The 25,920-nt window shown below is 31.4% G+C and overlaps 1 protein-coding gene across 10 annotated transcripts in view; it reads left to right on the top strand.

Annotated features, from left to right (window-relative positions):
- The window catches only part of LOC141450153 (high affinity 3',5'-cyclic-AMP phosphodiesterase 7A-like), a 392,695-nt gene that overhangs the window by 335,107 nt on the left and 31,668 nt on the right, over positions 1–25,920 (top strand). The gene's annotated exons all lie outside the window — the stretch shown is intronic.

Genomic DNA, 25,920 nt, shown 5'->3' with positions numbered 1-25,920 from the left:
AGTATTTTGTCACTTTCACTGAAAAAAAACAAAAACTAAGTCCCTACTTAAGACAAGAAATTTATGTACATGTTCTAAGCCTTGTACAGATTTCACATTTCGTTATTTCATAAATGTCAGGTGTCTTTGAGTAAAATTTCTATTTTTTCGAGATTTCTACTTTCTCTTAACCCCCCCCCCCCCGTCATTCTACGCATCGTTAGGCTGTGACAAAAGTCTTCAACTTTTTTGCTATGCTATAATAAGATTTCAAAAAAAAATAAGTCTCTTTCCCGTTCACTCAAAAAATAAAAGAAAATAATCTTCGATTATTAAAATCGAAGCAGAAAATAAGCAGAAAAATTAAATTCAACCGCATTGCATCTTACTTCCGGACCAATGCACCGGAATAAAGATAATTCGAACGAATTCGACCTCTGCAGTATCATTTTTTAGACAGACTAACACCAAGCCGTGAGTTATGTATTATCCTATTGTTGCAAAACTTTACCGCCAGAGAGTCATGCAGCTTAAATTGTATATTTCCATTGAACCGGACGGAACCTAGCATTCACCAATTTCCCACCCAGATGGACCACTACATTGAAATGAATTATCAGCTTTTTACCTTGAATCAGATTTTCACGAAAAGGTCACCTAATTTTCTCTTCCTACCAAATTCATTAATTTGTATTCATGCATTTGAAATTTATGTACAGTAAAATTAAATTACGGGCAGTTCTGATTGGCGGGGAGTTTCAGTGTGTAAGGATAATTCGTGGTTTCCTGAGTGGACCTTTAATACTCATGACAATAAACCTCCAATCCTTGAACACTATGCAGTTGAACACTATGCAGTTGAACACTATGCAGTTGAACACTATGCAGTTGAACCAAAATTCTTTTTGCTTTTCTCAATAAAAATTGACTCTTTCTCAGACTTATTAACTGAGTCTACAGTGATTTTGCTGTCCAAGAAAGAATATACTTACTTACCAAAGATTGTGGCTTGCATTTAATTGGCAATAGTACATAAAATGGTGCTCTTGCACTTTCATTCAATGATCTAGATTTTACTTTCTTTTACTTCAGGAAGTTATTTCATTAACTTTTTTGATTCTGCATTACATTAGAAGTATGAAACCGGAAATATAACGTTCAAAACATGTTTATTTTAGATATTTTTAGGATATCAATTTTTATTGCATTATACGATAATTTATCAAATACCTATGGGGGAAAAATTAGTAAAAAAAATTTAAATGTTATTTTTCCTAGAAATAATTAACAAAAACGATTGGCTATTCTCATTGGCGAACGGGATGTGTGAAGTGGGCGGGCTGTAGCTGATGACGTATGACACCGTAATCCACTCCCTCACCAATAAAAGCAAAGTTATCCAGTACATAAAATGGTGCTCTTGCACTTTCATTCAATGATCTATATTTTACTTTCTTTTACTTCAGGAAGTTATTTCATTAACTTTTTTGATTCTGCATTACATTAGAAGTATGAAACCGGAAATATAATGTTCAAAACATGTTTATTTTGGATATTTTTAGGATATCAATTTTTATTGCATTATACGATAATTTATCAAATACCTATGGGGGAAAAATTAGTAAAAAAAATTTAAATGTTATTTTTCCTAGAAATAATTACCAAAAACGATTGGCTATTCTCATTGGCGAACGGGATGTGTGAAGTGGGCGGGCTGTAGCTGATGACGTATGACACCGTAAGCCACTCCCTCACCAATAAAAGCAAAGTTATCCAGTACATAAAATGGTGCTCTTGCACTTTCATTCAATGATCTATATTTTACTTTCTTTTACTTCAGGAAGTTATTTCATTAACTTTTTTGATTCTGCATTACATTAGAAGTATGAAACCGGAAATATAACGTTCAAAACATGTTTATTTTAGATATTTTTAGGATATCAATTTTTATTGCATTATACGATAATTTATCAAATACCTATGGGGGAAAAATTAGTAAAAAAAATTTAAATGTTATTTTTCCTAGAAATAATTAACAAAAACGATTGGCTATTCCCATTGGCGAACGGGATGTGTGAAGTGGGCGGGCTGTAGCTGATGACGTATGACACCGTAAGCCACTCCCTCACCAATAAAAGCAAAGTTATCCAGTACATAAAATGGTGCTCTTGCACTTTCATTCAATGATCTATATTTTACTTTCTTTTACTTCAGGAAGTTATTTCATTAACTTTTTTGATTCTGCATTACATTAGAAGTATGAAACCGGAAATATAACGTTCAAAACATGTTTATTTTAGATATTTTTAGGATATCAATTTTTATTGCATTATACGATAATTTATCAAATACCTATGGGGGAAAAATTAGTAAAAAAAATTTAAATGTTATTTTTCCTAGAAATAATTAACAAAAACGATTGGCTATTCCCATTGGCGAACGGGATGTGTGAAGTGGGCGGGCTGTAGCTGATGACGTATGACACCGTAAGCCACTCCCTCACCAATAAAAGCACAGTTATCCAGTACATAAAATGGTGCTCTTGCACTTTCATTCAATGATCTAGATTTTACTTTCTTTTACTTCAGGAAATTATTTCATTAACTTTTTTGATTCTGCATTACATTAGAAGTATGAAACCGGAAATATAACGTTCAAAACATGTTTATTTTAGATATTTTTACGATATCAATTTTTATTGCATTATACGATAATTTATCAAATACCTATGGGGGAAAAATTAGTAAAAAAAATTTAAATGTTATTTTTCCTAGAAATAATTAACAAAAACGATTGGCTATTCCCATTGGCGAACGGGATGTGTGAAGTGGGCGGGCTGTAGCTGATGACGTATGACACCGTAAGCCACTCCCTCACCAATAAAAGCACAGTTATCCAGTACATAAAATGGTGCTCTTGCACTTTCATTCAATGATCTAGATTTTACTTTCTTTTACTTCAGGAAATTATTTCATTAACTTTTTTGATTCTGCATTACATTAGAAGTATGAAACCGGAAATATAATGTTCAAAACATGTTTATTTTGGATATTTTTAGGATATCAATTTTTATTGCATTATACGATAATTTATCAAATACCTATGGGGGAAAAATTAGTAAAAAAAATTTAAATGTTATTTTTCCTAGAAATAATTACCAAAAACGATTGGCTATTCTCATTGGCGAACGGGATGTGTGAAGTGGGCGGGCTGTAGCTGATGACGTATGACACCGTAAGCCACTCCCTCACCAATAAAAGCAAAGTTATCCAGTACATAAAATGGTGCTCTTGCACTTTCATTCAATGATCTATATTTTACTTTCTTTTACTTCAGGAAGTTATTTCATTAAGTTTTTTGATTCTGCATTACATTAGAAGTATGAAACCGGAAATATAACGTTCAAAACATGTTTATTTTAGATATTTTTAGGATATCAATTTTTATTGCATTATACGATAATTTATCAAATACCTATGGGGGAAAAATTAGTAAAAAAAATTTAAATGTTATTTTTCCTAGAAATAATTAACAAAAACGATTGGCTATTCCCATTGGCGAACGGGATGTGTGAAGTGGGCGGGCTGTAGCTGATGACGTATGACACCGTAAGCCACTCCCTCACCAATAAAAGCAAAGTTATCCAGTACATAAAATGGTGCTCTTGCACTTTCATTCAATGATCTATATTTTACTTTCTTTTACTTCAGGAAGTTATTTCATTAACTTTTTTGATTCTGCATTACATTAGAAGTATGAAACCGGAAATATAACGTTCAAAACATGTTTATTTTAGATATTTTTAGGATATCAATTTTTATTGCATTATACGATAATTTATCAAATACCTATGGGGGAAAAATTAGTAAAAAAAATTTAAATGTTATTTTTCCTAGAAATAATTAACAAAAACGATTGGCTATTCCCATTGGCGAACGGGATGTGTGAAGTGGGCGGGCTGTAGCTGATGACGTATGACACCGTAAGCCACTCCCTCACCAATAAAAGCACAGTTATCCAGTACATAAAATGGTGCTCTTGCACTTTCATTCAATGATCTAGATTTTACTTTCTTTTACTTCAGGAAATTATTTCATTAACTTTTTTGATTCTGCATTACATTAGAAGTATGAAACCGGAAATATAACGTTCAAAACATGTTTATTTTAGATATTTTTACGATATCAATTTTTATTGCATTATACGATAATTTATCAAATACCTATGGGGGAAAAATTAGTAAAAAAAATGTAAATGTTATTTTTCCTAGAAATAATTAACAAAAACGATTGGCTATTCCCATTGGCGAACGGGATGTGTGAAGTGGGCGGGCTGTAGCTGATGACGTATGACACCGTAAGCCACTCCCTCACCAATAAAAGCACAGTTATCCAGTACATAAAATGGTGCTCTTGCACTTTCATTCAATGATCTAGATTTTACTTTCTTTTACTTCAGGAAATTATTTCATTAACTTTTTTGATTCTGCATTACATTAGAAGTATGAAACCGGAAATATAATGTTCAAAACATGTTTATTTTGGATATTTTTAGGATATCAATTTTTATTGCATTATACGATAATTTATCAAATACCTATGGGGGAAAAATTAGTAAAAAAAATTTAAATGTTATTTTTCCTAGAAATAATTACCAAAAACGATTGGCTATTCTCATTGGCGAACGGGATGTGTGAAGTGGGCGGGCTGTAGCTAATGACGTATGACACCGTAAGCCACTCCCTCACCAATAAAAGCAAAGTTATCCAGTACATAAAATGGTGCTCTTGCACTTTCATTCAATGATCTATATTTTACTTTCATTTACTTCAAGAAGTTATTTCATTAACTTTTTTGATTCTGCATTACATTAGAAGTATGGAACCGGAAATATAACGATCAAAACATGTTTATTTTAGATATTTTTAGGATATCAATTTTTATTGCATTATACGATAATTTATCAATTACCTATGGGGGAAAAATTAGTAAAAAAAATTTAAATGTTATTTTTCCTAGAAATAATTAACAAAAACGATTGGCTATTCTCATTGGCGAACGGGATGTGTGAAGTGGGCGGGCTGTAGCTGATGACGTATGACACCGTAAGCCACTCCCTCACCAATAAAAGCACAGTTATCCAGTACATAAAATGGTGCTCTTGCACTTTCATTCAATGATCTAGATTTTACTTTCTTTTACTTCAGGAAGTTATTTCATTAACTTTTTTGATTCTGCATTACATTAGAAGTATGAAACCGGAAATATAACGTTCAAAACATGTTTATTTTAGATATTTTTAGGATATCAATTTTTATTGCATTATACGATAATTTATCAAATACCTATGGGGGAAAAATTAGTAAAAAAAATTTAAATGTTATTTTTCCTAGAAATAATTACCAAAAACGATTGGCTATTCTCATTGGCGAACGGGATGTGTGAAGTGGGCGGGCTGTAGCTAATGACGTATGACACCGTAAGCCACTCCCTCACCAATAAAAGCAAAGTTATCCAGTACATAAAATGGTGCTCTTGCATTTTCATTCAATGATCTAGATTTTACTTTCTTTTAATTCAGGAAGTTATTTCATTAACTTTTTTGATTCTGCATTACATTAGAAGTATGAAACCGGAAATATAACGTTCAAAACATGTTTATTTTAGATATTTTTACGATATCAATTTTTATTTGCCAGAGAGATCACCCTGAGGAGAAAGTGGGCGGATACCTTACGGCGGCTAAAATATATTGACTCCGGGATCTCATTCCAATTTCAGCTTTCCCCTTTCACCTCCATCCCACCAATTTCACGATTTACTCCTTGTGAGGGATTCCCTTTAGTGCTGAGTAAGGCTGAAGTGGGTTCTACACCACACCACGAGTGATACATTACGTAACAGTTGGGACTATGGGAAAGGAGAACGTCGAAGATAAACTTCAGACCAACGGATGCTGTGCAACAAAAAGAGGTTGTAGAACTCTCCAAGAAGAATTTACTACTAATATACAAACAATCTGTTTAGCTGTGCTACATCAGTCTGTACGAATTTATTCAGAGACAAAGTTTGTGTTTTGTAAAAACACACCAAATTTCTACATCAAATATCTCAGCTGCTATTGAACCTAGAATGTTATAATTTATGTCAATTATAGAGCTAGTTATTGTCTACAGTTGACCAACGTTTTATGTAGTTCTGAGCATAAGAAACGGAGATATTGAGAGTCAAAGTTTGTGATTTGTAAAAACACACCAAGTTTGAACATCAAATATCTCAGCTGCTATTGAAGCTACAATATTATAATTTATGTCAATTATAGAGCTAGTTATTGTCTACAATTGACCAAGTTTTTATGTAGTTCTGAGCATAAGAAACGGAGATATTGAGAGTCAAAGTTTGAGTTTTGTAAAAACACACCAAATTTCAACATCAAATATCTCAGCTGCTATTGAAGCTAGAATATTCTAATTTATGTCAATTATAGAGCTAGTTATTGTCTACTATCGACCAATTTTCTATGAAATTCTGAGCATATGAAACGGAGATATTGATAGTCAAAGTTTTGGTTTTGTAAAAACACACAAAATTTCAACATCAAATATCTCAGCTGCTATTGAAGCTAGAATATTCTAATTTATGTCAATTATAGAGCTAGTTATTGTCTACAATCGACCAACTTTCTATGGAATTCTGAGTATATGAAACGGAGATATTGAGAGTCAAAGTTTTGGTTTTGTAATAACAGACCAAATTTCAACATGAAATATCTCAGCTGCTATTGAAGCTAGAATATTCTAATTTATGTCAATTATAGAGCTAGTTATTGAATTCTGAGCATAAGAAACAGAGATATTGAGAGTCAAAGTTTGTGATTTGTAAAAACACACCAAATTTCAACATCAAATATCTCAGCTGCTATTGAACCTAGAATGTTATAATTTATGTCAATTATAGAGCTAGTTATTGTCTACAGTTGACCAACGTTTTATGTAGTTCTGAGCATAAGAAACGGAGATATTGAGAGTCAAAGTTTGTGATTTGTAAAAACACACCAAGTTTGAACATCAAATATCTCAGCTGCTATTGAAGCTACAATATTAAAATTTATGTCAATTATAGAGCTAGTTATTGTCTACAATTGACCAAGTTTTTATGTAGTTCTGAGCATAAGAAACGGAGATATTGAGAGTCAAAGTTTGAGTTTTGTAAAAACACACCAAATTTCAACATCAAATATCTCAGCTGCTATTGAAGCTAGAATATTCTAATTTCTGTCAATTATAGAGCTAGTTATTGTCTACAATCGACCAACTTTCTATGGAATTCTGAGCATAAGAAACAGAGATATTGAGAGTTAAAATTTTGGTTTTGTCAAAACACACCAAATTTCAACATCAAATATCTCAGCTGCTATTGAACCTAGAATGTTATAATTTATGTCAATTATAGAGCTAGTTATTGAATTCTGAGCATAAGAAACAGAGATATTGAGAGTCAAAGTTTGTGATTTGTAAAAACACACCAAATTTCAACATCAAATATCTCAGCTGCTATTGAACCTAGAATGTTATAATTTATGTCAATTATAGAGATAGTTATTGTCTACAGTTGACCAACGTTTTATGCAGTTCTGAGCATAAGAAACGGAGATATTGAGAGTCAAAGTTTGTGATTTGTAAAAACACACCAAGTTTGAACATCAAATATCTCAGCTGCTATTGAAGCTACAATATTATAATTTATGTCAATTATAGAGCTAGTTATTGTCTACAATTGACCAAGTTTTTATGTAGTTCTGAGCATAAGAAACGGAGATATTGAGAGTCAAAGTTTGAGTTTTGTAAAAACACACCAAATTTCAACATTAAATATCTCAGCTGCTATTGAAGCTAGAATATTCTAATTTATGTCAATTATAGAGCTAGTTATTGTCTACTATCGACCAATTTTCTATGAAATTCTAAGCATATGAAACGGAGATATTGATAGTCAAAGTTTTGGTTTTGTAAAAACACACAAAATTTCAACATCAAATATCTCAGCTGCTATTGAAGCTAGAATATTCTAATTTATGTCAATTATAGAGCTAGTTATTGTCTACAATCGACCAACTTTCTATGGAATTCTGAGCATATGAAACGGAGATATTGAGAGTCATAGTTTTGGTTTTGTAATAACAGACCAAATTTCAACATGAAATATCTCAGCTGCTATTGAAGCTACAATATTCTAATTTATGTCAATTATAGAGCTAGTTATTGAATTCTGAGCATAAGAAACAGAGATATTGAGAGTCAAAGTTTGTGATTTGTAAAAACACACCAAATTTCAACATCAAATATCTCAGCTGCTATTGAACCTAGAATGTTATAATTTATGTCAATTATAGAGCTAGTTATTGTCTACAGTTGACCAACGTTTTATGTAGTTCTGAGCATAAAAAACGGAGATATTGAGAGTCAAAGTTTGTGATTTGTAAAAACACACCAAGTTTGAACATCAAATATCTCAGCTGCTATTGAAGCTACAATATTATAATTTATGTCAATTATAGAGCTAGTTATTGTCTACAATTGACCAAGTTTTTATGTAGTTCTGAGCATAAGAAACGGAGATATTGAGAGTCAAAGTTTGAGTTTTGTAAAAACACACCAAATTTCAACATCAAATATCTCAGCTGCTATTGAAGCTAGAATATTCTAATTTCTGTCAATTATAGAGCTAGTTATTGTCTACAATCGACCAACTTTCTATGGAATTCTGAGCATAAGAAACAGAGATATTGAGAGTTAAAATTTTGGTTTTGTCAAAACACACCAAATTTCAACATCAAATATCTCAGCTGCTATTGAACCTAGAATGTTATAATTTATGTCAATTATAGAGCTAGTTATTGAATTCTGAGCATAAGAAACAGAGATATTGAGAGTCAAAGTTTGTGATTTGTAAAAACACACCAAATTTCAACATCAAATATCTCAGCTGCTATTGAACCTAGAATGTTATAATTTATGTCAATTATAGACCTAGTTATTGTCTACAGTTGACCAACGTTTTATGCAGTTCTGAGCATAAGAAACGGAGATATTGAGAGTCAAAGTTTGAGTTTTGTAAAAACACACCAAATTTCAACATCAAATATCTCAGCTGCTATTGAAGCTAGAATATTCTAATTTATGTCAATTATAGAGCTAGTTATTGTCTACTATCGACCAATTTTCTATGAAATTCTAAGCATATGAAACGGAGATATTGATAGTCAAAGTTTTGGTTTTGTAAAAACACACAAAATTACAACATCAAATATCTCAGCTGCTATTGAAGCTAGAATATTCTAATTTATGTCAATTATAGAGCTAGTTATTGTCTACAATCGACCAACTTTCTATGGAATTCTGAGCATATGAAACGGAGATATTGAGAGTCATAGTTTTGGTTTTGTAATAACACACAAAATTTCAACATCAAATATCTCAGCTGCTATTGAAGCTAGAATATTCTAATTTATGTCAATTATAGAGCTAGTTATTGTCTACAATCGACCAACTTTCTATGGAATTCTGAGTATATGAAACGGAGATATTGAGAGTCAAAGTTTTGGTTTTGTAATAACAGACCAAATTTCAACATGAAATATCTCAGCTGCTATTGAAGCTAGAATATTCTAATTTATGTCAATTATAGAGCTAGTTATTGTCTACAATCGACCAACTTTCTATGGAATTCTGAGCATATGAAACGGAGATATTGAGAGTCATAGTTTTGGTTTTGTAATAACAGACCAAATTTCAACATGAAATATCTCAGCTGCTATTGAAGCTAGAATATTCTAATTTATGTCAATTATAGAGCTAGTTATTGAATTCTGAGCATAAGAAACAGAGATATTGAGAGTCAAAGTTTGTGATTTGTAAAAACACACCAAATTTCAACATCAAATATCTCAGCTGCTATTGAACCTAGAATGTTATAATTTATGTCAATTATAGAGCTAGTTATTGTCTACAGTTGACCAACGTTTTATGTAGTTCTGAGCATAAGAAACGGAGATATTGAGAGTCAAAGTTTGCGATTTGTAAAAACACACCAAGTTTGAACATCAAATATCTCAGCTGCTATTGAAGCTACAATATTATAATTTATGTCAATTATAGAGCTAGTTATTGTCTACAATTGACCAAGTTTTTATGTAGTTCTGAGCATAAGAAACGGAGATATTGAGAGTCAAAGTTTGAGTTTTGTAAAAACACACCAAATTTCAACATCAAATATCTCAGCTGCTATTGAAGCTAGAATATTCTAATTTATGTCAATTATAGAGCTAGTTATTGAATTCTGAGCATAAGAAACAGAGATATTGAGAGTCAAAGTTTGTGATTTGTAAAAACACACCAAATTTCAACATCAAATATCTCAGCTGCTATTGAACCTAGAATGTTATAATTTATGTCAATTATAGAGCTAGTTATTGTCTACAGTTGACCAACGTTTTATGTAGTTCTGAGCATAAGAAACGGAGATATTGAGAGTCAAAGTTTGTGATTTGTAAAAACACACCAAGTTTGAACATCAAATATCTCAGCTGCTATTGAAGCTACAATATTATAATTTAGGTCAATTATAGAGCTAGTTATTGTCTACAATTGACCAAGTTTTTATGTAGTTCTGAGCATAAGAAACGGAGATATTGAGAGTCAAAGTTTGAGTTTTGTAAAAACACACCAAATTTCAACATCAAATATCTCAGCTGCTATTGAAGCTAGAATATTCTAATTTATGTCAATTATAGAGCTAGTTATTGTCTACAATCGACCAACTTTCTATGGAATTCTGAGCATATGAAACGGAGATATTGAGAGTCAAAGTTTTGGTTTTGTAATAACAGACCAAATTTCAACATGAAATATCTCAGCTGCTATTGAAGCTAGAATATTCTAATTTATGTCAATTATAGAGCTAGTTATTGTCTACAATCGACCAACTTTCTATGGAATTCTGAGCATATGAAACGGAGATATTGAGAGTCAAAGTTTTGGTTTTGTAATAACAGACCAAATTTCAACATGAAATATCTCAGCTGCTATTGAAGCTAGTATATTCTAATTTATGTCAATTATAGAGCTAGTTATTGAATTCTGAGCATAAGAAACAGAGATATTGAGAGTCAATGTTTGGGTTTTGTAAAAACACACCAAATTTGAACATCAAAATCTCAGCTTCTATTGAAGCTAGAATATTCTAATTTATGTCAATTATAGAGCTAGTTATTGTCTACAATTGACCATGTTTTTATGTAGTTCTGAGCATAAGAAAAAGAGATATTGAGAGTCAAAGTTTTGGTTTTGTCAAAACACACCAAATTTCAACATCAAATATTTCAGCTGCTATTGAAGCTAGAATATTCTAATTTCTGTCAATTATAGAGCTTGTTATTGTCTACAATCAACCAACTTTCTATGGAATTCTGAGCATAAGAAACAGAGATATTGAGAGTCAAAGTTTTGGTTTTGTCAAAACACACCAAATTTCAACATCAAATATCTCAGCTGCTATTGAACCTAGAATGTTATAATTTATGTCAATTATAGAGCTAGTTATTGAATTCTGAGCATAAGAAACAGACATATTGAGAGTCAAAGTTTGTGATTTGTAAAAACACACCAAATTTCAACATCAAATATCTCAGCTGCTATTGAACCTAGAATGTTATAATTTATGTCAATTATAGAGCTAGTTATTGTCTACAGTTGACCAACGTTTTATGCAGTTCTGAGCATAAGAAACGGAGATATTGAGAGTCAAAGTTTGAGTTTTGTAAAAACACACCAAATTTCAACATCAAATATCTCAGCTGCTATTGAAGCTAGAATATTCTAATTTATGTCAATTATAGAGCTAGTTATTGTCTACTATCGACCAATTTTCTATGAAATTCTAAGCATATGAAACGGAGATATTGATAGTCAAAGTTTTGGTTTTGTAAAAACACACAAAATTACAACATCAAATATCTCAGCTGCTATTGAAGCTAGAATATTCTAATTTATGTCAATTATAGAGCTAGTTATTGTCTACAATCGACCAACTTTCTATGGAATTCTGAGCATATGAAACGGAGATATTGAGAGTCATAGTTTTGGTTTTGTAATAACACACAAAATTTCAACATCAAATATCTCAGCTGCTATTGAAGCTAGAATATTCTAATTTATGTCAATTATAGAGCTAGTTATTGTCTACAATCGACCAACTTTCTATGGAATTCTGAGTATATGAAACGGAGATATTGAGAGTCAAAGTTTTGGTTTTGTAATAACAGACCAAATTTCAACATGAAATATCTCAGCTGCTATTGAAGCTAGAATATTCTAATTTATGTCAATTATAGAGCTAGTTATTGTCTACAATCGACCAACTTTCTATGGAATTCTGAGCATATGAAACGGAGATATTGAGAGTCATAGTTTTGGTTTTGTAATAACAGACCAAATTTCAACATGAAATATCTCAGCTGCTATTGAAGCTAGAATATTCTAATTTATGTCAATTATAGAGCTAGTTATTGAATTCTGAGCATAAGAAACAGAGATATTGAGAGTCAAAGTTTGTGATTTGTAAAAACACACCAAATTTCAACATCAAATATCTCAGCTGCTATTGAACCTAGAATGTTATAATTTATGTCAATTATAGAGCTAGTTATTGTCTACAGTTGACCAACGTTTTATGTAGTTCTGAGCATAAGAAACGGAGATATTGAGAGTCAAAGTTTGCGATTTGTAAAAACACACCAAGTTTGAACATCAAATATCTCAGCTGCTATTGAAGCTACAATATTATAATTTATGTCAATTATAGAGCTAGTTATTGTCTACAATTGACCAAGTTTTTATGTAGTTCTGAGCATAAGAAACGGAGATATTGAGAGTCAAAGTTTGAGTTTTGTAAAAACACACCAAATTTCAACATCAAATATCTCAGCTGCTATTGAAGCTAGAATATTCTAATTTATGTCAATTATAGAGCTAGTTATTGAATTCTGAGCATAAGAAACAGAGATATTGAGAGTCAAAGTTTGTGATTTGTAAAAACACACCAAATTTCAACATCAAATATCTCAGCTGCTATTGAACCTAGAATGTTATAATTTATGTCAATTATAGAGCTAGTTATTGTCTACAGTTGACCAACGTTTTATGTAGTTCTGAGCATAAGAAACGGAGATATTGAGAGTCAAAGTTTGTGATTTGTAAAAACACACCAAGTTTGAACATCAAATATCTCAGCTGCTATTGAAGCTACAATATTATAATTTAGGTCAATTATAGAGCTAGTTATTGTCTACAATTGACCAAGTTTTTATGTAGTTCTGAGCATAAGAAACGGAGATATTGAGAGTCAAAGTTTTGGTTTTGTAAAAACACACAAAATTACAACATCAAATATCTCAGCTGCTATTGAAGCTAGAATATTCTAATTTATGTCAATTATAGAGCTAGTTATTGAATTCTGAGCATAAGAAACAGAGATATTGAGAGTCAAAGTTTGTGATTTGTAAAAACACACCAAATTTCAACATCAAATATCTCAGCTGCTATTGAACCTAGAATGTTATAATTTATGTCAATTATAGAGCTAGTTATTGTCTACAGTTGACCAACGTTTTATGTAGTTCTGAGCATAAGAAACGGAGATATTGAGAGTCAAAGTTTGCGATTTGTAAAAACACACCAAGTTTGAACATCAAATATCTCAGCTGCTATTGAAGCTACAATATTATAATTTATGTCAATTATAGAGCTAGTTATTGTCTACAATTGACCAAGTTTTTATGTAGTTCTGAGCATAAGAAACGGAGATATTGAGAGTCAAAGTTTGAGTTTTGTAAAAACACACCAAATTTCAACATCAAATATCTCAGCTGCTATTGAAGCTAGAATATTCTAATTTATGTCAATTATAGAGCTAGTTATTGAATTCTGAGCATAAGAAACAGAGATATTGAGAGTCAAAGTTTGTGATTTGTAAAAACACACCAAATTTCAACATCAAATATCTCAGCTGCTATTGAACCTAGAATGTTATAATTTATGTCAATTATAGAGCTAGTTATTGTCTACAGTTGACCAACGTTTTATGTAGTTCTGAGCATAAGAAACGGAGATATTGAGAGTCAAAGTTTGTGATTTGTAAAAACACACCAAGTTTGAACATCAAATATCTCAGCTGCTATTGAAGCTACAATATTATAATTTAGGTCAATTATAGAGCTAGTTATTGTCTACAATTGACCAAGTTTTTATGTAGTTCTGAGCATAAGAAACGGAGATATTGAGAGTCAAAGTTTGAGTTTTGTAAAAACACACCAAATTTCAACATCAAATATCTCAGCTGCTATTGAAGCTAGAATATTCTAATTTATGTCAATTATAGAGCTAGTTATTGTCTACAATCGACCAACTTTCTATGGAATTCTGAGCATATGAAACGGAGATATTGAGAGTCAAAGTTTTGGTTTTGTAATAACAGACCAAATTTCAACATGAAATATCTCAGCTGCTATTGAAGCTAGAATATTCTAATTTATGTCAATTATAGAGCTAGTTATTGTCTACAATCGACCAACTTTCTATGGAATTCTGAGCATATGAAACGGAGATATTGAGAGTCAAAGTTTTGGTTTTGTAATAACAGACCAAATTTCAACATGAAATATCTCAGCTGCTATTGAAGCTAGTATATTCTAATTTATGTCAATTATAGAGCTAGTTATTGAATTCTGAGCATAAGAAACAGAGATATTGAGAGTCAATGTTTGGGTTTTGTAAAAACACACCAAATTTGAACATCAAAATCTCAGCTTCTATTGAAGCTAGAATATTCTAATTTATGTCAATTATAGAGCTAGTTATTGTCTACAATTGACCATGTTTTTATGTAGTTCTGAGCATAAGAAAAAGAGATATTGAGAGTCAAAGTTTTGGTTTTGTCAAAACACACCAAATTTCAACATCAAATATTTCAGCTGCTATTGAAGCTAGAATATTCTAATTTCTGTCAATTATAGAGCTTGTTATTGTCTACAATCAACCAACTTTCTATGGAATTCTGAGCATAAGAAACAGAGATATTGAGAGTCAAAGTTTTGGTTTTGTCAAAACACACCAAATTTCAACATCAAATATTTCAGCTGCTATTGAAGCTAGAATATTCTAATTTTTGTCAATTATAGAGCTAGTTATTGTCTACAATCGACCAACTTTCTATGGAATTCTGAGCATAAGAAACAGAGATATTGAGAGTTAAAATTTTGGTTTTGTCAAAACACACCAAATTTCAACATCAAATATTTCAGCTGCTATTGTAGCTAGAATATTCTAATTTCTGTCAATTATAGAGCTAGTTATTGAATTCTGAGCATAAGAAACAGAGATATTGAGAGTCAAAGTTTGTGATTTGTAAAAACACACCAAATTTCAACATCAAATATCTCAGCTGCTATTGAACCTAGAATGTTATAATTTATGTCAATTATAGAGCTAGTTATTGTCTACAGTTGACCAACGTTTTATGTAGTTCTGAGCATAAGAAACGGAGATATTGAGAGTCAAAGTTTGTGATTTGTAAAAACACACCAAGTTTGAACATCAAATATCTCAGCTGCTATTGAAGCTAGAATATTCTAATTTATGTCAATTATAGAGCTAGTTATTCTCTACTATCGACCAATTTTCTATGAAATTCTGATCATAAGAAACAGAGATATTCAGAGTCAAAGTTTTGGTTTTGTCAAAACACACCAAATTTCAACATCAAATATTTCAGCTGCTATTGAAGCTAGAATATTCTAATTTCTGTCAATTATAGAGCTTGTTATTGTCTACAATCAACCAACTTTCTATGGAATTCTGAGCATAAGAAACAGAGATATTGAGAGTCAAAGTTTTGGTTTTGTCAAAACACACCAAATTTCAACATCAAATATTTCAGCTGCTATTGAAGCTAGAATATTCTAATTTCTGTCAATTATAGAGCTAGTTATTGTCTACAATCGACCAACTTTCTATGGAATTCTGAGCATAAGAAACAGAGATATTGAGAGTTAAAATTTTGGTTTTGTCAAAACACACCAAATTTCAACATCAAATATTTCAGCTGCTATTGTAGCTAGAATATTCTAATTTCTGTCAATTATAGAGCTAGTTATTGAATTCTGAGCATAAGAAACAGAGATATTGAGAGTCAAAGTTTGTGATTTGTAAAAACACACCAAATTTCAACATCAAATATCTCAGCTGCTATTGAACCTAGAATGTTATAATTTATGTCAATTATAGAGCTAGTTATTGTCTACAGTTGACCAACGTTTTATGTAGTTCTGAGCATAAAAAACGGAGATATTGAGAGTCAAAGTTTGTGATTTGTAAAAACACACCAAGTTTGAACATCAAATATCTCAGCTGCTATTGAAGCTACAATATTATAATTTATGTCAATTATAGAGCTAGTTATTGTCTACAATTGACCAAGTTTTTATGTAGTTCTGAGCATAAGAAACGGAGATATTGAGAGTCAAAGTTTGAGTTTTGTAAAAACACACCAAATTTCAACATCAAATATCTCAGCTGCTATTGAAGCTAGAATATTCTAATTTCTGTCAATTATAGAGCTAGTTATTGTCTACAATCGACCAACTTTCTATGGAATTCTGAGCATAAGAAACAGAGATATTGAGAGTTAAAATTTTGGTTTTGTCAAAACACACCAAATTTCAACATCAAATATCTCAGCTGCTATTGAACCTAGAATGTTATAATTTATGTCAATTATAGAGCTAGTTATTGAATTCTGAGCATAAGAAACAGAGATATTGAGAGTCAAAGTTTGTGATTTGTAAAAACACACCAAATTTCAACATCAAATATCTCAGCTGCTATTGAACCTAGAATGTTATAATTTATGTCAATTATAGAGCTAGTTATTGTCTACAGTTGACCAACGTTTTATGCAGTTCTGAGCATAAGAAACGGAGATATTGAGAGTCAAAGTTTGAGTTTTGTAAAAACACACCAAATTTCAACATCAAATATCTCAGCTGCTATTGAAGCTAGAATATTCTAATTTATGTCAATTATAGAGCTAGTTATTGTCTACTATCGACCAATTTTCTATGAAATTCTAAGCATATGAAACGGAGATATTGATAGTCAAAGTTTTGGTTTTGTAAAAACACACAAAATTACAACATCAAATATCTCAGCTGCTATTGAAGCTAGAATATTCTAATTTATGTCAATTATAGAGCTAGTTATTGTCTACAATCGACCAACTTTCTATGGAATTCTGAGCATATGAAACGGAGATATTGAGAGTCATAGTTTTGGTTTTGTAATAACACACAAAATTTCAACATCAAATATCTCAGCTGCTATTGAAGCTAGAATATTCTAATTTATGTCAATTATAGAGCTAGTTATTGTCTACAATCGACCAACTTTCTATGGAATTCTGAGTATATGAAACGGAGATATTGAGAGTCAAAGTTTTGGTTTTGTAATAACAGACCAAATTTCAACATGAAATATCTCAGCTGCTATTGAAGCTAGAATATTCTAATTTATGTCAATTATAGAGCTAGTTATTGTCTACAATCGACCAACTTTCTATGGAATTCTGAGCATATGAAACGGAGATATTGAGAGTCATAGTTTTGGTTTTGTAATAACAGACCAAATTTCAACATGAAATATCTCAGCTGCTATTGAAGCTAGAATATTCTAATTTATGTCAATTATAGAGCTAGTTATTGAATTCTGAGCATAAGAAACAGAGATATTGAGAGTCAAAGTTTGTGATTTGTAAAAACACACCAAATTTCAACATCAAATATCTCAGCTGCTATTGAACCTAGAATGTTATAATTTATGTCAATTATAGAGCTAGTTATTGTCTACAGTTGACCAACGTTTTATGTAGTTCTGAGCATAAGAAACGGAGATATTGAGAGTCAAAGTTTGCGATTTGTAAAAACACACCAAGTTTGAACATCAAATATCTCAGCTGCTATTGAAGCTACAATATTATAATTTATGTCAATTATAGAGCTAGTTATTGTCTACAATTGACCAAGTTTTTATGTAGTTCTGAGCATAAGAAACGGAGATATTGAGAGTCAAAGTTTGAGTTTTGTAAAAACACACCAAATTTCAACATCAAATATCTCAGCTGCTATTGAAGCTAGAATATTCTAATTTATGTCAATTATAGAGCTAGTTATTGAATTCTGAGCATAAGAAACAGAGATATTGAGAGTCAAAGTTTGTGATTTGTAAAAACACACCAAATTTCAACATCAAATATCTCAGCTGCTATTGAACCTAGAATGTTATAATTTATGTCAATTATAGAGCTAGTTATTGTCTACAGTTGACCAACGTTTTATGTAGTTCTGAGCATAAGAAACGGAGATATTGAGAGTCAAAGTTTGTGATTTGTAAAAACACACCAAGTTTGAACATCAAATATCTCAGCTGCTATTGAAGCTACAATATTATAATTTAGGTCAATTATAGAGCTAGTTATTGTCTACAATTGACCAAGTTTTTATGTAGTTCTGAGCATAAGAAACGGAGATATTGAGAGTCAAAGTTTGAGTTTTGTAAAAACACACCAAATTTCAACATCAAATATCTCAGCTGCTATTGAAGCTAGAATATTCTAATTTATGTCAATTATAGAGCTAGTTATTGTCTACAATCGACCAACTTTCTATGGAATTCTGAGCATATGAAACGGAGATATTGAGAGTCAAAGTATTGGTTTTGTAATAACAGACCAAATTTCAACATGAAATATCTCAGCTGCTATTGAAGCTAGAATATTCTAATTTATGTCAATTATAGAGCTAGTTATTGTCTACAATCGACCAACTTTCTATGGAATTCTGAGCATATGAAACGGAGATATTGAGAGTCAAAGTTTTGGTTTTGTAATAACAGACCAAATTTCAACATGAAATATCTCAGCTGCTATTGAAGCTAGTATATTCTAATTTATGTCAATTATAGAGCTAGTTATTGAATTCTGAGCATAAGAAACAGAGATATTGAGAGTCAATGTTTGGGTTTTGTAAAAACACACCAAATTTGAACATCAAAATCTCAGCTTCTATTGAAGCTAGAATATTCTAATTTATGTCAATTATAGAGCTAGTTATTGTCTACAATTGACCATGTTTTTATGTAGTTCTGAGCATAAGAAAAAGAGATATTGAGAGTCAAAGTTTTGGTTTTGTCAAAACACACCAAATTTCAACATCAAATATTTCAGCTGCTATTGAAGCTAGAATATTCTAATTTCTGTCAATTATAGAGCTTGTTATTGTCTACAATCAACCAACTTTCTATGGAATTCTGAGCATAAGAAACAGAGATATTGAGAGTCAAAGTTTTGGTTTTGTCAAAACACACCAAATTTCAACATCAAATATTTCAGCTGCTATTGAAGCTAGAATATTCTAATTTCTGTCAATTATAGAGCTAGTTATTGTCTACAATCGACCAACTTTCTATGGAATTCTGAGCATAAGAAACAGAGATATTGAGAGTTAAAATTTTGGTTTTGTCAAAACACACCAAATTTCAACATCAAATATTTCAGCTGCTATTGTAGCTAGAATATTCTAATTTCTGTCAATTATAGAGCTAGTTATTGAATTCTGAGCATAAGAAACAGAGATATTGAGAGTCAAAGTTTGTGATTTGTAAAAACACACCAAATTTCAACATCAAATATCTCAGCTGCTATTGAACCTAGAATGTTATAATTTATGTCAATTATAGAGCTAGTTATTGTCTACAGTTGACCAACGTTTTATGTAGTTCTGAGCATAAGAAACGGAGATATTGAGAGTCAAAGTTTGTGATTTGTAAAAACACACCAAGTTTGAACATCAAATATCTCAGCTGCTATTGAAGCTAGAATATTCTAATTTATGTCAATTATAGAGCTAGTTATTGTCTACTATCGACCAATTTTCTATGAAATTCTGATCATAAGAAACAGAGATATTCAGAGTCAAAGTTTTGGTTTTGTCAAAACACACCAAATTTCAACATCAAATATTTCAGCTGCTATTGAAGCTAGAATATTCTAATTTCTGTCAATTATAGAGCTAGTTATTGTCTACAATCGACCAACTTTCTATGGAATTCTGAGCATAAGAAACAGAGATATTGAGAGTTAAAATTTTGGTTTTGTCAAAACACACCAAATTTCAACATCAAATATTTCAGCTGCTATTGTAGCTAGAATATTCTAATTTCTGTCAATTATAGAGCTAGTTATTGTCTACAATTGACCAAGTTTTTATGTACTTCTGAGCATGAGAAACAGAGATATTGAGAGTCAAAGTTTTGGTTTTGTCAAAACACACCAAATTTCAACATCAAATATTTCAGCTGCTATTGAAGCTAGAATATTCTAATTTCTGTCAATTATAGAGCTTGTTATTGTCTACAATCGACCAACTTTCTATGGAATTCTGAGCATAAGAAACAGAGATATTGAGAGTCAAAGTTTTGGTTTTGTCAAAACACACCAAATTTCAACATCAAATATTTCAGCTGCTATTGAAGCTAGAATATTCTTATTTCTGTCAATTATAGAGCTAGTTATTGTCTACAATCGACCAACTTTCTATGGAATTCTGAGCATAAGAAACAGAGATATTGAGAGTTAAAATTTTGGTTTTGTCAAAACACACCAAATTTCAACATCAAATATTTCAGCTGCTATTGTAGCTAGAATATTCTAATTTCTGTCAATTATAGAGCTAGTTATTGAATTCTGAGCATAGGAAACAGAGATATTGAGAGTCAAAGTTTGTGATTTGTAAAAACACACCAAATTTCAACATCAAATATCTTAGCTGCTATTGAACCTAGAATGTTATAATTTATGTCAATTATAGAGCTAGTTATTGTCTACAGTTGACCAACGTTTTATGTAGTTCTGAGCATAAGAAACGGAGATATTGAGAGTCAAAGTTTGTGATTTGTAAAAACACACCAAGTTTGAACATCAAATATCTCAGCTGCTATTGAAGCTACAATATTATAATTTATGTCAATTATAGAGCTAGTTATTGTCTACAATTGACCAAGTTTTTATGTAGTTCGGAGCATAAGAAACGGAGATATTGAGAGTCAAAGTTTGAGTTTTGTAAAAACACACCAAATTTCAACATCAAATATCTCAGCTGCTATTGAAGCTAGAATATTCTAATTTATGTCAATTATAGAGCTAGTTATTGTCTACTATCGACCAATTTTCTATGAAATTCTGATCATAAGAAACAGAGATATTCAGAGTCAAAGTTTTGGTTTTGTCAAAACACACCAAATTTCAACATCAAATATTTCAGCTGCTATTGAAGCTAGAATATTCTAATTTCTGTCAATTATAGAGCTAGTTATTGTCTACAATCGACCAACTTTCTATGGAATTCTGAGCATAAGAAACAGAGATATTGAGAGTTAAAATTTTGGTTTTGTCAAAACACACCAAATTTCAACATCAAATATTTCAGCTGCTATTGTAGCTAGAATATTCTAATTTCTGTCAATTATAGAGCTAGTTATTGTCTACAATTGACCAAGTTTTTATGTACTTCTGAGCATGAGAAACAGAGATATTGAGAGTCAAAGTTTTGGTTTTGTCAAAACACACCAAATTTCAACATCAAATATTTCAGCTGCTATTGAAGCTAGAATATTCTAATTTCTGTCAATTATAGAGCTTGTTATTGTCTACAATCGACCAACTTTCTATGGAATTCTGAGCATAAGAAACAGAGATATTGAGAGTCAAAGTTTTGGTTTTGTCAAAACACACCAAATTTCAACATCAAATATTTCAGCTGCTATTGAAGCTAGAATATTCTTATTTCTGTCAATTATAGAGCTAGTTATTGTCTACAATCGACCAACTTTCTATGGAATTCTGAGCATAAGAAACAGAGATATTGAGAGTTAAAATTTTGGTTTTGTCAAAACACACCAAATTTCAACATCAAATATTTCAGCTGCTATTGTAGCTAGAATATTCTAATTTCTGTCAATTATAGAGCTAGTTATTGAATTCTGAGCATAGGAAACAGAGATATTGAGAGTCAAAGTTTGTGATTTGTAAAAACACACCAAATTTCAACATCAAATATCTTAGCTGCTATTGAACCTAGAATGTTATAATTTATGTCAATTATAGAGCTAGTTATTGTCTACAGTTGACCAACGTTTTATGTAGTTCTGAGCATAAGAAACGGAGATATTGAGAGTCAAAGTTTGTGATTTGTAAAAACACACCAAGTTTGAACATCAAATATCTCAGCTGCTATTGAAGCTACAATATTATAATTTATGTCAATTATAGAGCTAGTTATTGTCTACAATTGACCAAGTTTTTATGTAGTTCGGAGCATAAGAAACGGAGATATTGAGAGTCAAAGTTTGAGTTTTGTAAAAACACACCAAATTTCAACATCAAATATCTCAGCTGCTATTGAAGCTAGAATATTCTAATTTATGTCAATTATAGAGCTAGTTATTGTCTACTATCGACCAATTTTCTATGAAATTCTGAGCATATGAAACGGAGATATTGATAGTCAAAGTTTTGGTTTTGTAAAAACACACAAAATTTCAACATCAAATATCTCAGCTGCTATTGAAGCTAGAATATTCTAATTTATGTCAATTATAGAGCTAGTTATTGTCTACAATCGACCAACTTTCTATGGAATTCTGAGCATATGAAACGGAGATATTGATAGTCAAAGTTTTGGTTTTGTAATAACAGACCAAATTTCAACATGAAATATCTCAGCTGCTATTGAAGCTAGAATATTCTAATTTATGTCAATTATAGAGCTAGTTATTGAATTCTGAGCATAAGAAACAGAGATATTGAGAGTCAATGTTTGGGTTTTGTAAAAACACACCAAATTTGAACATCAAAATCTCAGCTTCTATTGAAGCTAGAATATTCTAATTTATGTCAATTATAGAGCTAGTTATTGTCTACAATTGACCAAGTTTTTATGTAGTTCTGAGCATAAGAAACAGAGATATTGAGAGTCAAAGTTTTGGTTTTGTCAAAACACACCAAATTTCAACATCAAATATTTCAGCTGCTATTGAAGCTAGAATATTCTAATTTCTGTCAATTATAGAGCTGGTTATTGTCTACAATCGACCAACTTTCTATGGAATTCTGAGCATAAGAAACAGAGATATTGAGAGTCAAAGTTTTGGTTTTGTCAAAACACACCAAATTTCAACATCAAATATTTCAGCTGCTATTGAAGCTAGAATATTCTAATTTCCTTCAATTATAGAGCTAGTTATTGTCTACAATCGACCAACTTTCTATGGAATTCTGAGCATAAGAAACAGAGATATTGAGAGTCAAAATTTTGGTTTTGTCAAAACACACCAAATTTGAACATCAAATATTTCAGCTGCTATTGAAGCTAGAATATTCTAATTTCTGTCAATTATAGAGCTAGTTATTGTCTACAATTGTCCATCTTTTAATAGAGTTCTGAGATTTGGTTTCGAATTATTTTTTAATGAAAGTGACTTTTACGGCGTTTATTGGGTATGTTTTGTGGGTTTCACTTGTTAGTTCGATTTAACATTTTTACCATTTATAATTTTTCATGAAACAATGTTAATATTTTTTAAAACGGTGCAGAAATTAGAAGGTCATAATTTATAGTAAAAGGAAGTAGTCTGTTTTTTCACGTGAAATTATAAGTAAATAATAACAGTTGGCAGAAATGTAATGTAAGAGCTTAATTGAAAAAAAGGATTAATATGACGTCAGTAAAGATCAAATGACGTACAGTATGACGTCAGAGTTTTCTCCTTTCTCCTAGTTGGTGAAAGAATATCATTCAGGTGTGAAGTGTTACATCAGCAAGTGGGTGTCAAGGTAAGAAGATTTTCCTGAGTGGAAAATGCAGAGGAATTTTCATTGCGAAAACTCTTATGTGCGTATGTAAACATGAGATGTTAAAGCGGAAAATTCTTTCTGTTTACTTTTTTATTAGCGATGAAAATAGCAAGAAATGTGGGTGGTGATCTTTACAAATTTTAGCCAAAATGTTTTCCATTAACTTTGTTAGGCCTCCTATCAGTTTGATTCAAGACTTCAGGCTTCTGAAGGTGCCAGGAAGTGATTGTATTGTTTGTTAATACGATTATTTCTAGAAAGAGGTGCACGTATATTGCATAGGAGTGGTAAAAGTTTCAACTAGCAATAATTACTAGCATTGTGGTACTGGGTTCGATTCCCGGTGTCTATGCCTTGGATTTTATTTAATGGTTAATAAGAGAAATTTATAGTAAAGTATGTTAGACGGTTAAGAGACTAGACCCGCAATGCTAAGATGTATTGCTGGTTTAGTGGGTTCGATTCCCCCCGGTGTCTAAGCCTTGGATTTTATTTAATGGTTAATATGAGAAATTTATAGTAAAGTATGTTAGACGGTTAAGAGACTAGACCCGCAATGCTAAGATGTATTGCCGGTTTAGTGGGTTCGATTCCCCCCGGTGTCTAAGCCTTGGATTTTATTTAATGGTTAATATGAGAAATTTATAGTAAAGTATGCTAGGCGGTTAAGAGACTAGACCCGCAATGCTAAGATGTATTGCTGGTTTAGTGGGTTCGATTCCCCCCGGTGTCTAAGCCTTGGATTTTATTTAATGGTTAATATGAGAAATTTATAGTAAAGTATGTTAGACGGTTAAGAGACTAGACCCGCAATGCTAAGATGTATTGCCGGTTTAGTGGGTTCGATTCCCCCCGGTGTCTAAGCCTTGGATTTTATTTAATGGTTAATAAGAGAAATTTATAGTAAAGTATGTTAGACGGTTAAGAGACTAGACCCGCAATGCTAAGATGTATTGCCGGTTTAGTGGGTTCGATTCCCCCCGGTGTCTAAGCCTTGGATTTTATTTAATGGTTAATAAGAGAAATTTATAGTAAAGTATGTTAGACGGTTAAGAGACTAGACCCGCAATGCTAAGATGTATTGCCGGTTTAGTGGGTTCGATTCCCCCCGGTGTCTAAGCCTTGGATTTTATTTAATGGTTAATATGAGAAATTTATAGTAAAGTATGCTAGGCGGTTAAGAGACTAGACCCGCAATGCTAAGATGTATTGCTGGTTTAGTGGGTTCGATTCCCCCGGTCTTACGCCTAGGATTTTATCCAGTGCTTTGCATCCATATCCTGGACGGGCTCCTGACAAACAAGTGAATGTCCGTTAACCGGAAGTTCCTCCATAACTCAATATTTTGTAATTTCTCTTAAAATAAGATTTATTACTATTTCTTTAATCAATTTTCTAGGAAGTTTGTTTTAGGGTTAGTTCTCGTAAAAGGGTTAGTTCTCGTAGGCTTTGCTGTATGGTTTACATTCTAGTATAATGTACGGTTACAAACTCTACGTGTAACTTTGGTGTAAGTGTTGAAAAAAATTAATAAATAAATAAATTGTAAGTTTAGAATCTTCAAAAAATTTGTAGCAATAGGTTTTTCCAAGGTTATATGTAAGTTTACAAACTTCCCGGGAAATTTTAGATTTTTCTTTTCGTTTTTTTTTTTTTTTTACCTCTTAGAGAAGATTGTTTTCCTATTATTTTTGGTAGGTGTCAAAAGTTTTTATTTGCAATATATTACCCGCTGGAAGAGTTTTCCACATCAGTTGTGTTTTCCCAATAGTCAGTATTTCTCTCGAGTATTTCCCTGGGGAGTTTTCACTACTTTGTTCCTCTCTTTCACACACACACGTCCAAAAAAAGAAAAAAATAGTTAAAAGTTCCTAGTTTTTGCTTTTCTTGCTGAACAGACTTCAGTACTTTTTATATATGCTTT

The sequence above is a fragment of the Rhodnius prolixus genome, unplaced genomic scaffold (genome assembly GCF_049639745.1).
Source record: "Rhodnius prolixus isolate KJV_2025 unplaced genomic scaffold, Rpr scaffold_2, whole genome shotgun sequence".
NCBI lineage: Eukaryota > Metazoa > Arthropoda > Insecta > Hemiptera > Reduviidae > Rhodnius > Rhodnius prolixus.
This window is presented reverse-complemented; position numbering and strand designations above follow the sequence as displayed.